Source organism: Haematobia irritans, chromosome 2 (genome assembly GCF_050003625.1).
Source record: "Haematobia irritans isolate KBUSLIRL chromosome 2, ASM5000362v1, whole genome shotgun sequence".
Lineage (NCBI taxonomy): Eukaryota > Metazoa > Arthropoda > Insecta > Diptera > Muscidae > Haematobia > Haematobia irritans.
This window is the reverse complement of record NC_134398.1, coordinates 185,096,269-185,107,365: the sequence shown is the minus strand read 5'-3', so window position 1 is coordinate 185,107,365 and position 11,097 is coordinate 185,096,269. Positions and strand designations below refer to the sequence as shown.

The following is an 11,097-nucleotide window of genomic DNA, read 5'->3' as shown; positions in this document are numbered from 1 at the left end:
TTAATCAATTCGGAAATAATTTTGAATTACAAACGTGATTGAAAATTTTCCCGTTTCCAATTACACATGTGATTGATCCAATCACCTTTGTGATTGAAATTGAATAATTTTGAGCGATGGAAAGAGCGAAAAGAGAACAAGAGAACGGGTATTTATTCAACAATGTATAATGGAGAGATCAGTCTGTGGAAGTAACTCGTAACGAACGATCGGGTTTTTGTTGTTCGCGTAAATTGAAAAACATGATTGGCGACATTCTGTCTGCTGCATTCAAAATGTGTGCATAAATATTTTGAACGCAACAACAAATCATAGCAAAGGGTTGAAATAAATAAAGTGTGCAACAACAAACGGCCACGTGGTAAAGGTTTGAAAAAAATATATGAGAAAATGCATTTGAAATTACCTTTGTTTGTGTTTTGTGGTATTGTAAAAATGGAAAACAATCTACGTTTATTGGTAAGAAATTGTGAAATGTGAATACCGTTTTTCATTAAAGCCTGTTTACATTAAACGGACTAAAATAATATATTTTTTTATTCATTTCTTTTAGTGACCAATTTTATTTCGTGAAATTGACCAATCAATCCAATCAAATCCCTCATTTTATCAATTATAATATATAAGAATATGTTTGCAATAAAAAAGTAGGTACCGTATTGATCTCTTAAAATTATAAATTTTTTTCACTCCTAGTTCTTAAAACCAAGAGCGGTATGGGTTTGTTGGAAGATTCACCTTGAAGTTGCGAAGTGGCGTTGGCATTAAATTGCATTTTTGTTTTACCTGCCTTTTTCAGTTTGAACCCAAATAGAGAGCAGTATATCTGATATATAAACTAATGAGCTGAATTATGTAATGGTAAAAAAGTTCTTTCTTTTGGATTTAAAAAAATGAAAAATATCCGAAAATAATAAAAATATGTATTTTCCATTTATATTTTTCCTATTTCCAGAATTTGCAAAGTATCATCAATATAATACCAAATATTACATTGCTTTCCCATTATTTTTGTCTTTGAGTGGTTCAAATTTTAATAGACGATTTCAATGTGTGGAAATTTTGGAAAGGAATTGTTACTAAAATTAAATTACCGAGCTCCTTAATACACCTTTTTTTGCTAAAAGACTACCACTGCAAAAGAAGATTATAAATCTGCAACCTGGAACTAAGAATTGAACTTGATATTCTATGCAGGTAATGTTTAACAAAATTAACTTTTAATTGAACAAAATTAAATTCGAATTATTTTGTTTACTTTCAGAAAAACTAAGGCTGCTGATTTATTGGAAATCTAGGCGCATCTACATATTAGAAGGAACATGCTAACATGGTTATTATTATAAGGAAGATAGTGATTTATATAATTTATTTTTTCACCCTATAGTTGTTATTGATAGTAATTGTATTTGTAAGTTATGTTAGAACAAAACACAAATGACAAGAACCAAATTTATTTGTCTATTGCATAATTCAAAAAATAATAAAATATTAAATATGTTTTATGAGAAACACACATTTTCTTTTATTTCAAATAAAACTAAATACGATTTTGGGGTCGCAATATATAAATTTGTTGATCGAAATTTATAGCAAATTTCAATTAATTATTTAATTGAATGAATTAAATAGTTGATTGATTGTTGTCGCGAAATTAATTAAAATTTTAATTGATTCAATTAAAACTGTGATTGAATTTTATGTTAAAAATCAATCACGTTTTTAATTGATTCAATCACACAATTAATTGATTCCGTGACAAAAGTCAATTAAATTTTTAATCAAAAATCGTGTTGGTTTTCAATCAAAATGGGTGATTGATACTATCATTTTCGTGATTGAAGACATTTCAATTAAAAAAATGATTGAATCCGCGATTTTCGTGATTGAAATCAAAAAAAATTTTTTTGTGTGTAGATATAAAATTTTTAACAAAACTTTCGATAGAAATAAAATTTTGAAAAATCTTTCGATAGACATAAAATTTTGACAAAAGTTTCTATCCAAATAAAATTTTGACAAAAGTTTCTATCCAAATAATATTTTGGCAAAATTTTCTATCGAAAAAAAAAAAATTGTTGTTGTTTTTGATTTCAGCTTAAAACCTCACGGGCATGGTTACCGCATCCATTTAATGCTTATCTAGAGCATGTAATTGTCGCGAAAACCATGTATTTTGTCTTTGTAAAAATAGTTTTCGAGCAGAGAAAAATTTATGCTGGCAATAAGCATTTAAATGGTTCTCAAATGTCGTAAACATGTTATATTATTTAAATGATAGAATTTGAGACCATTACATGGTCGGGAAAATCATGTATCTGACCATTCAATTTTTCGACTTTTTTGCAGGGATAAAAGTATTTTTATAGGTTGGGTATAGATATGTCTAGAACCATTACATGGCCATAAAGACCATGTACATTTTTTTTCGTGACCATATAATTTTTTAACTTTCTTCCAGCGAAACGAATTTTATAAAAACATTGAGTAGGTACATACGGTTTTCATATTGCGCGTCAGTCATGGAATTACTGTGTTTTGTATTAATTCATTTATTCAGAAATGGCACGTGGTTTTATGTGAACACAAAAAAGAGAAGTGTAATTGAAAAAATGTACCTGTTTTTATACCCTGCGCCACACTGTGGAACAGGGTATTATAAGTTAGTGCATATGTTTGTAACACCCAGAAGGAGACGAGATAGACACATGGTGTCTTTGGCAATAATGCTCAGGGTGGGCCCCTGAGTCGATATAACCATGTCCGTCTGTCTGTGAACACATTTTTGTGATCAAAGTCTAGGTCGCAATTTAAGTCCAATCGCCTTCAAATTTGGCACATGTTCCTAATTTGGGTCAGAATAGAACCCTATTGATTTCGGAAGAAATCGGTTCAGATTTAGATATAGCTCCCATATATATCTTTCGCCCGATATGCACTAATATGGACCCAGCAGCCAGAGTTTTAAACCGATTTGCTTGAAATTTTGTACAAACATAACACTTAGTCGTATAGTCGAGTGTGCAAAATTTGATTGAAATCGGTTCAGATTTAGATATAGCTCCCATATATATCTTTCGCCCAATATGGACTTATATGGTCCTAAAAGCCAGAGTTTTGGCCCAATTTGTTTGAAATTTTGCACAGGGAGTAGATTTAGCATTGTAGCTATGCGTACCAAATTTGGTTGAAATCGATTCAGATTTAGATATAGCTCCCATATATATCTTTCGCCCGATTTACACTCATATGACCACAGAGGCCAATTTTTTGCTCCGATTTAGTTGAAAATTTGCACAGGGAGTAGAATTAGCATTGTAGCTATGCGTGCCAAATTTGGTTGAAATCGGTTCAGATTTAGATATATCTCCCATATATAGCTTTCGCCCGATTTACACTCATATGACCACAGAGGCAAATTTTTCACTCCGATTTAGTTGAAATTTTGCACAGGGAGTAGAATTAGCATTGTAGCTATGCGTGCCAAATTTGGTTGAGATCGGTTCAGATTTATATATAGCTCCCATATATAGTTTTCGCCCGATTTACACTCATATGACCACAGAGGCCAATTTTTTGCTCCGATTTAGTTGAAATTTTGCACAGAGAGTAGAATTAGCATTGTAGCTATGCGTACCAAATTTGGTTGAAATCGATTCAGATTTAGATATAGCTCCCATATATATCTTTCGCCCGATTTACACTCATATGACCACAGAGGCCAATTTTTTGCTCCGATTTAGTTGAAATTTTGCACAGGGAGTAGAATTAGCATTGTAGCTATGCGTGCCAAATTTGGTTGAAATCGGTTCAGATTTAGATATATCTCCCATATATAGCTTTCGCCCGATTTACACTCATATGACCACAGAGGCAAATTTTTCACTCCGATTTAGTTGAAATTTTGCACAGGGAGTAGAATTAGCATTGTAGCTATGCGTGCCAAATTTGGTTGAGATCGGTTCAGATTTAGATACAGCTCCCATATATATGTTTTTCTGATTTCGACAAAAATGGTCAAAATACCAAAATTTTCCTTGTTAAATCGCCTCTGCTTAGTCGAAAAGTTGTAAAAATGACTCTAATTTTCCTGAACTTCTAATGCATATATATCGAGCGACAAATCATAAATAAACTTTTGCGAAGTTTCCTTAAAATTGCTTCAGATTTAAATGTTTCCCATATTTTTTACTAAAATTGTGTTCCACCCTAGTGCATTAGCCAACTTAAATTTTGAGTCTATAGATTTTGTAAAAGTCTATCAAATTCTGTCCAAATCGAGTGATATTTAAATATATGTATTTGGGACAAACCTTTATATATAGCACCCAACACATTTGACGGATGTGATATGGTATCGAAAATTTAGATGTACAAAGTGGTGCAGACTTTAGACTTTCCTTACTTGTTTGTTCTGCATTATGCTAACAGGTTGGCTGATAAGTCCCCGGTCTAACAAAGAAAAACACATTTTCTGTCAAAATTCGTTTTTATTGTTGAACATAGTTCCCTTCAAGAGCGATACAACGATTATAACGACGTTCCAATTTGTTGATACCATTTTGGTGGTACTCCTTCGGTTTTGCCTCAAAATAGGCCTCAGTTTCGGCGATCACCTCCTCATTGCAGCCAAATTTTTTCCCTGCGAGCATCCTTTTGAGGTCTGAGAACAAGAAAAAGTCGCTGGGGGCCAGATCTGGAGAATACGGTGGGTGGGGAAGCAATTCGAAGCCCAATTCATGAATTTTTGCCATCGTTCTCAATGACTTGTGGCACGGTGCGTTGTCTTGGTGGAACAACACTTTTTTCTTCTTCATATGGGGCCGTTTTGCCGCGATTTCGAAAGAAAAAATCGCTGGGGGCCAGATCTGGAGAATACGATGGGCAATTCGAAACCCAATTCATGAATTTTTGCCATCGTTCTCAATGACTTGTGGGACGGTACGTTGTCTTGGTGGAACAACGCTTTTTTCTTCTTCATATGGGGCCGTTTTGCCGCGATTCCGACCTTCAAACGCTCCAATAACGCCATATAATAGTCACTGTTGATGGTTTTTCCCTTCTCAAAATAATCGATAAAAATTATTCCATGCGCATCCCAAAAAACAGAGGCCATTACTTTGCCAGCGGACTTTTGAGTCTTTCCACGCTTCGGAGACGGTTCACCGGTCGCTGTCCACTCAGCCGACTGTCGATTGGACTCAGGAGTGTAGTGATGGAGCCATGTTTCATCCATTGTCACATATCGACGGAAAAACTCAGGTGTATTACGAGTTAACAGCTGCAAACACCGCTCAGAATCATCAACACGTTGTTGTTTTTGGTCAAATGTGAGCTCGCGCGGCACCCATTTTGCACGGAGCTTTCGCATATCGAAATATTTATAAATGATACGACCAACACGTTCCTTTGATATCTTTAAGGCATCTGCTATATCGATCAACTTCATTTTACGGTCATTCTAAATCAATTTGTGGATTTTTTTTGCTGTTTTCGTCGGTAACCACCTCTTTCGGGCGCCCACTGCGTTCATCGTCCTCCGTGCTCATTTCACCACGCTTGAATTTTGCATACCAATCAATATTGTTGATTTCACTGGGGCAGAGTCCGGAAACTCATTATCAAGCCAAGTTTTTGCTTCCACCGTATTTTTTCCCCTTCAGAAAACAGTATTTTATCAAAACACGAAATTCCTTTTTTCACAATAACAAAAGTTGCTTCACAAAAGACGCTCTATCTCACAAACTAATTGACGTCAAAAATTTGACAGACGTCAAATTTTGACACGAATCATTTGAAGGTTGGTACTATATAAAAATAATATGCATTTAATACTAGCGACGCCATCTATGTGTCAGACCGGGGACTTATCAGCCAACCTGTTATATCTTTATCTTTGATTTGCTGTTACATGATTTCTGCGTGTGTACATTTGATGGGCACGAAGTAAATATGGAATAAATACTTATTGTTTAAATTGAACCAAAATAGAGTGTGTAAAAATATGTGATATTTGCTTGCTCGGCATTATAAATACAAATAAACAATGAATTATTTTATAAATAAATAAAAAAATAAATAAAGTTTATTTTGTGTTTTCTTCTCTCAAGTGGCGTTCTTTTTTCGAAGACGAAAAAAGTTTTTTCATAAAGATCAAAACATTTTAGTTTGCGACCATGTTCTTTTAACTGGAAGAAAAACATTTTTGATGAATACCATAACATTTTAAATCGTGACCATTGTCTTTTGATTCGAACAAAATTCTTTTTTATCAATAAAAAATAAAATTTTAGATGAGAACAATTTTATTTTTCTTAGAACCATGTTCACTGAACCAACATTGTTGCAATTGAAAATGTTACATGGTCGCCGCAAAAATAGCTCCTATCATATTATTTTGCTCTTCGAATATGATTGTGACAATCATGTTCCTTCTCTGCGTGTATCAACTAATTATCAGAATAAATTCAGGCAGTTCAATAAACCCAAGGTGAACCACACTTGAACCTTCCGAAAAAAGGTTTATGACAGCCCGCTTATGCCGAAATAAATTCATACAAACATTTCTCTTTTCCTTTGCCACCATCAAATCATCGATTTGAGTGCAGTTGGCTGGGTTTATTTTGAGCGTGCTTCCTCTTTTTTTATTTCGGCATAAGCCGGCTATCGTGTAAACCTTTTTTTCGAAGGTTCAAGTGTGGTTCACCTTGGGTTTATTGAACTGCCTGAATTTATTCTGATAATTGGTTGATAGTTTTGCTGCAAGTAGAGGATGCTGATGAGGAATGTGGTAATTCCGAAACGTGCGTCCATCCAACCATCTTGCAGTCTATTCCTCTTCTTCTTTTCCTCTGTTGGTTAAACTACACTTGTAGTTTAGTTAATGCATGGTTTTAGGCTGAAATAAAAAAAAAAAACAACAACAATGATTAAAAGAAAAAAAAACAACAATAACAAAACAAAACAAAACGAATGAAAAAAAGAGGAAGCACGCTCAAAATAAACCCAACCAACTGCACTCAAATCGATGATTTGACGGTGGCAAAGGAAATGAGATATGTTTGTACGAATTTATTTCGGCATAAGCCGGCTATCATGTCAAAAACCTTTTTTCGGAAGGTTCAAGTGTGGTTTACTTTTGGGTTTAGTGAACTGCCTGAATTTATTCTGATAATGGGTTGATAGTTTTGCTGCAAGTAGAGGATGCTGATGAGGAATGTGGTAATTCCGAAATGTGCGTCCATCCAACCATCTTGCAGTCTATAGGGCTTTGCCCAAATAATTTTGACAAACATTCTTTTCCTCTGTTGGTTAAGCTACACTTGTAGTTTAGACAATGCATGGTTTTAAGCTGAAATAAAAAAGAACAACAATGATTAAAAGGAAAAGAAAACAACAATAACAAAACAAAACGATAGAAAAAAAAATTTTGACAAAATTTTCTGTAGAAAAAAAATTTAACAAAATGTTCTGTAGAAATAAAATTTTGATAAAATTTTCTATACAAAAAATTTTTTTGATAAAATGTTCTATAGAAATAAAATTTTGACAAAATTTTCTATAGAACAAAAAATTTTAAAAAATTTTCTGTAGAAAAAAAATTTAAAAAATTTTCTGTAGAAATAAAATTTTGATAGCATTTTCTATAGAAAAAAATGATTGATAAAATTTTCTATCGAAATAAAATTTTGACAAAATTTTCTATAGAAATAAAATTTTGATAAAAATTTTTGATAAAATTTTCTATACAAATAAAATTTTGACAAAATTTTCTATAGAAACAAAATTTTTAAAAAAATTTCCGTAGAAATAAAATTTTGATAACATTTTCTATAAAAAAAAATATTTGAAAAAATTTTTCTATCGAAATAAAATTTTGACAAAATTTTGTATAGAAATAAAATTTTGATAAAATTTTCTATAGAAAAAAATTTTGGATAAAATTTTCTATACAAATAAAATGTTGAAAAAAATTTTGATAAAATGTTTCATAGAAATAAAATTTTGACAAAATTTTCTATAAAAAAAATTTAAAAAATTTTCTGTAGAAATAAAATTTTGATAACATTTTCTATAGAAAAAAATGTTTGATAAAATTTTCTATCGAAATAAAATTTTGATAAAATTTTCTATAGAAAAAAAATTTTGATAAAATTTTCTATACAAATAAAATTTTGACAACATTTTCTATAGAAAAAATTTTTGATAAAATTTTATATCGAAATAAAATTTTGACAAAAATTTTCTATAGAAATAAAATTTTTAAAAAATTTTCTGTAGAAAATTTTAAAATCTCTTGTATTGCCTCAAGCTTTTTTTTTATAAATTTTAACTGCAAATCCCGTTAAAATTACTGATGTCATTAATTGAGTTTCAGCTTGAATGACCTAAATGTATGCAAAGAAAATGTTCTGTGGTGGGCAATTTGATTTTCGATGAAATAGAGAAAAAAATTTTGTTAGATTAGTTTAAATCTAATTCTAAAAAACATTTCAAAAGTCTTTACAAAAAAGATCAAAACAGACAATAAAAGATTATATAATTCGTAGTTTTTCTTTTGAAAAAAAATGTGTCACTTTTTATGCCACCGTCAAGTTTAAGCTTGAATGACCTAAAAGTATGCGAAGGAAATATTTTATGGTAGGCAATTTGATTAAAAAAAAAAACATTTCAAAATTCTGCATAACAAAAATCAAAACCCTCAATAAAAGATTCTTTAAATCTTATTTTTTCTTTTAAAAAAATTGTGCCACTTTTTATGCCACTGAATGTACTGCCTCTGAGTGATACTTTTTTTGCCAATTTTTAGAAATTGTCAACAGTAACACTGCTGAAAACCCACTAGAGACACGGGCACCAGAAGTTCCCATCAGTAGAACATATTTTACAAATTCCACATTGAGCAATAGAAGCAGGAACTACAAGGCGAAAATACAATGTAATTGTATTCCAATGAAAGCAATTCTAATGGAAATCCCAATGGTCAAACTGGCCCTTTGGAAGTGCAATCAGAAATCTTACGGAAGAACCTGAAAGCTATTTTACAAAGTGGAAACAGAAAATTCTTGCCTTTGAAGGAACTTTACTATAAGACATTCTTGAGGAGCATCTGAAAACCCATGTTTTTATACAATGCGATGAAACAGGTAAGACAGTTTTAAACTGATGTATAAATATATTTGCGAGCATTTTTTTCTGTTGTTACCATAATGTATTAAATAGACACGTGTACCTCCTAAGAGTATGCAACGAAAAATCATTATATCGGATAATTAATACCCTGTATAAAAATTTCAAAGAAGGGGTTTCAATCGATGTAAAATGATTATTAGGTTAGTGAGAATCTAAATAGAAAAAAGGCTATTTCAGATTTTTATATATAACACTTAAAGGCGTTTCGTTACTACTTTTTCTATATGAAAAGTATGGCAATTTTATAAAATCAGATTAGTGCACCAGCTTTTATGACGAGTTACTCTTTTGGTGCCACTTTTTAGAAATCCTCGATTTTAACGCTGGTGCCAATTCCACCCAAGGGAATTTTGAAACACATTTTGCATTTGTGTGTGATATTGTTCGCTTTCTAAAATCTATTAAAATTCTTGTACGCGGTCTCTTACGCCGCTGGGCTTGTTGTTAGTCAAAATGAAAAATGTTGTATCCTTTTTCTTTTGTCTTCCATTTCCCATTATAAACCATCGTAGATATCCCTTTTGATTTTCTTTGTTGAATATTTATTGTTCAAAAAATAAATTTCTTATTTGAGTAAAATATGGTTACCTCATTTATTATTTTCTTGTGCTGCAAATATTTAGGTAGGGGATAAAATTACGAAGAAGAACATCGAATTTATTATTACACAAATTACACGGCATTTGGTTCAATTCGATATGGCCAACAATAAGTTTTTCATATAAATTTTGATTTTTTAGGGGTGGTCACAGATTAACGCCCTTTGCGCTCTAGGGCGCTTAGTTTAGGAGATATGGGAAAAAAGAATTTTTTTATATAAAAATTTCAATTTTAGGTCCTTTTCGCTCTAGGCCACTTAGTTTAGGAGATATTGGGAAAACAAGTTAGCATATGAAAATTAATTTTTTTCAAGTACAAATTAAATTTTTTTTCATATAAAAATTAATTTTTTTTTAAATTTTAATTTTTTTTGTAGGATTTGGGTGGATTTCAGGAGATATGGGCAAAACAAGTTTTTCATATAAAAATTTCAATTTTTCAAAGAATTTCACCAAAATTTTGATTTTTGAGGGGTGGTCACGAATTATCATCCTTTTCGCTCTAGGACGCATATTTAAGGAGATATGGCCAGAATAAGTTTTTCATATAAAATTTTCAATTTTTCAAAGAATATCGCCAAAATTTTGATTTTTGAGGGGTGGTCACGAATTATCGTCCTTATCGCTCTAGGGTGCATATTTAAGGAGATATGGCCAAAATAAATTTTTCACATAAAAATTTAAATTTTTTTAGGTTTTGGGTGGATTTTTCGATTCTTTGGGAGTGGTCACGAATTGAAGTCCTTTTCGCTCTAGGACGCTTAGTTTAGGAGATATGGGCAAAAGAAGTTTTTCATATAAAAATTTAAATTTTTTTTGGTTTGGGTGGATTTTTCGATTTTTTGGGAGTGGTCACAAATTGAAGTCCTTTTCGCTCTAGGACGCTTAGTTTAGGAGATATGGGCAAAAGAAGTTTTTCATATAAAAATTTCATTGTTTTAGGTTTTGGTTGGATTTTTAAATTTTTTGGGGGTGGTCACGAATTAAAGTCCTTTTCGCTCTAGGATGCATATTTAAGGAGATATGGGCAAAAGAAGCTTTTCATATAAAAATTTCAATTTTTTTAGGTTTTGGGTGGATTTTTCAATTTTTCATATAAAAATTTAATTTTTATTTTAGGTTGTGGGTGGATTTTTCAATTTTTTGGGGGTGGTCACGAATTGAAGTCCTTTTCGCTCTAGGACGCTTAGTTGAGATATGGGCAAAAGATTTTTTCATATAAAATTTCATTTTTTTAGGTTTTGGGTGGATTTTGCAATTTTTTGGTGGTGGTCACGAATTGAAGTCCTTTTCGCTCTAGGACGCT

The 11,097-nt window shown here is 31.6% G+C and overlaps 1 long non-coding RNA gene across 1 annotated transcript; it reads left to right on the top strand.

Moving 5' to 3' along the window:
- Window positions 1–565: 565 nt before the first annotated feature.
- On the top strand, window positions 566–1,512 carry LOC142224402 (uncharacterized). The gene is made up of 3 exons (XR_012719147.1): window positions 566–861; window positions 956–1,197; window positions 1,265–1,512. It is a non-coding gene; the product is annotated as an uncharacterized LOC142224402 (long non-coding RNA).
- Window positions 1,513–11,097: the final 9,585 nt, after the last annotated feature.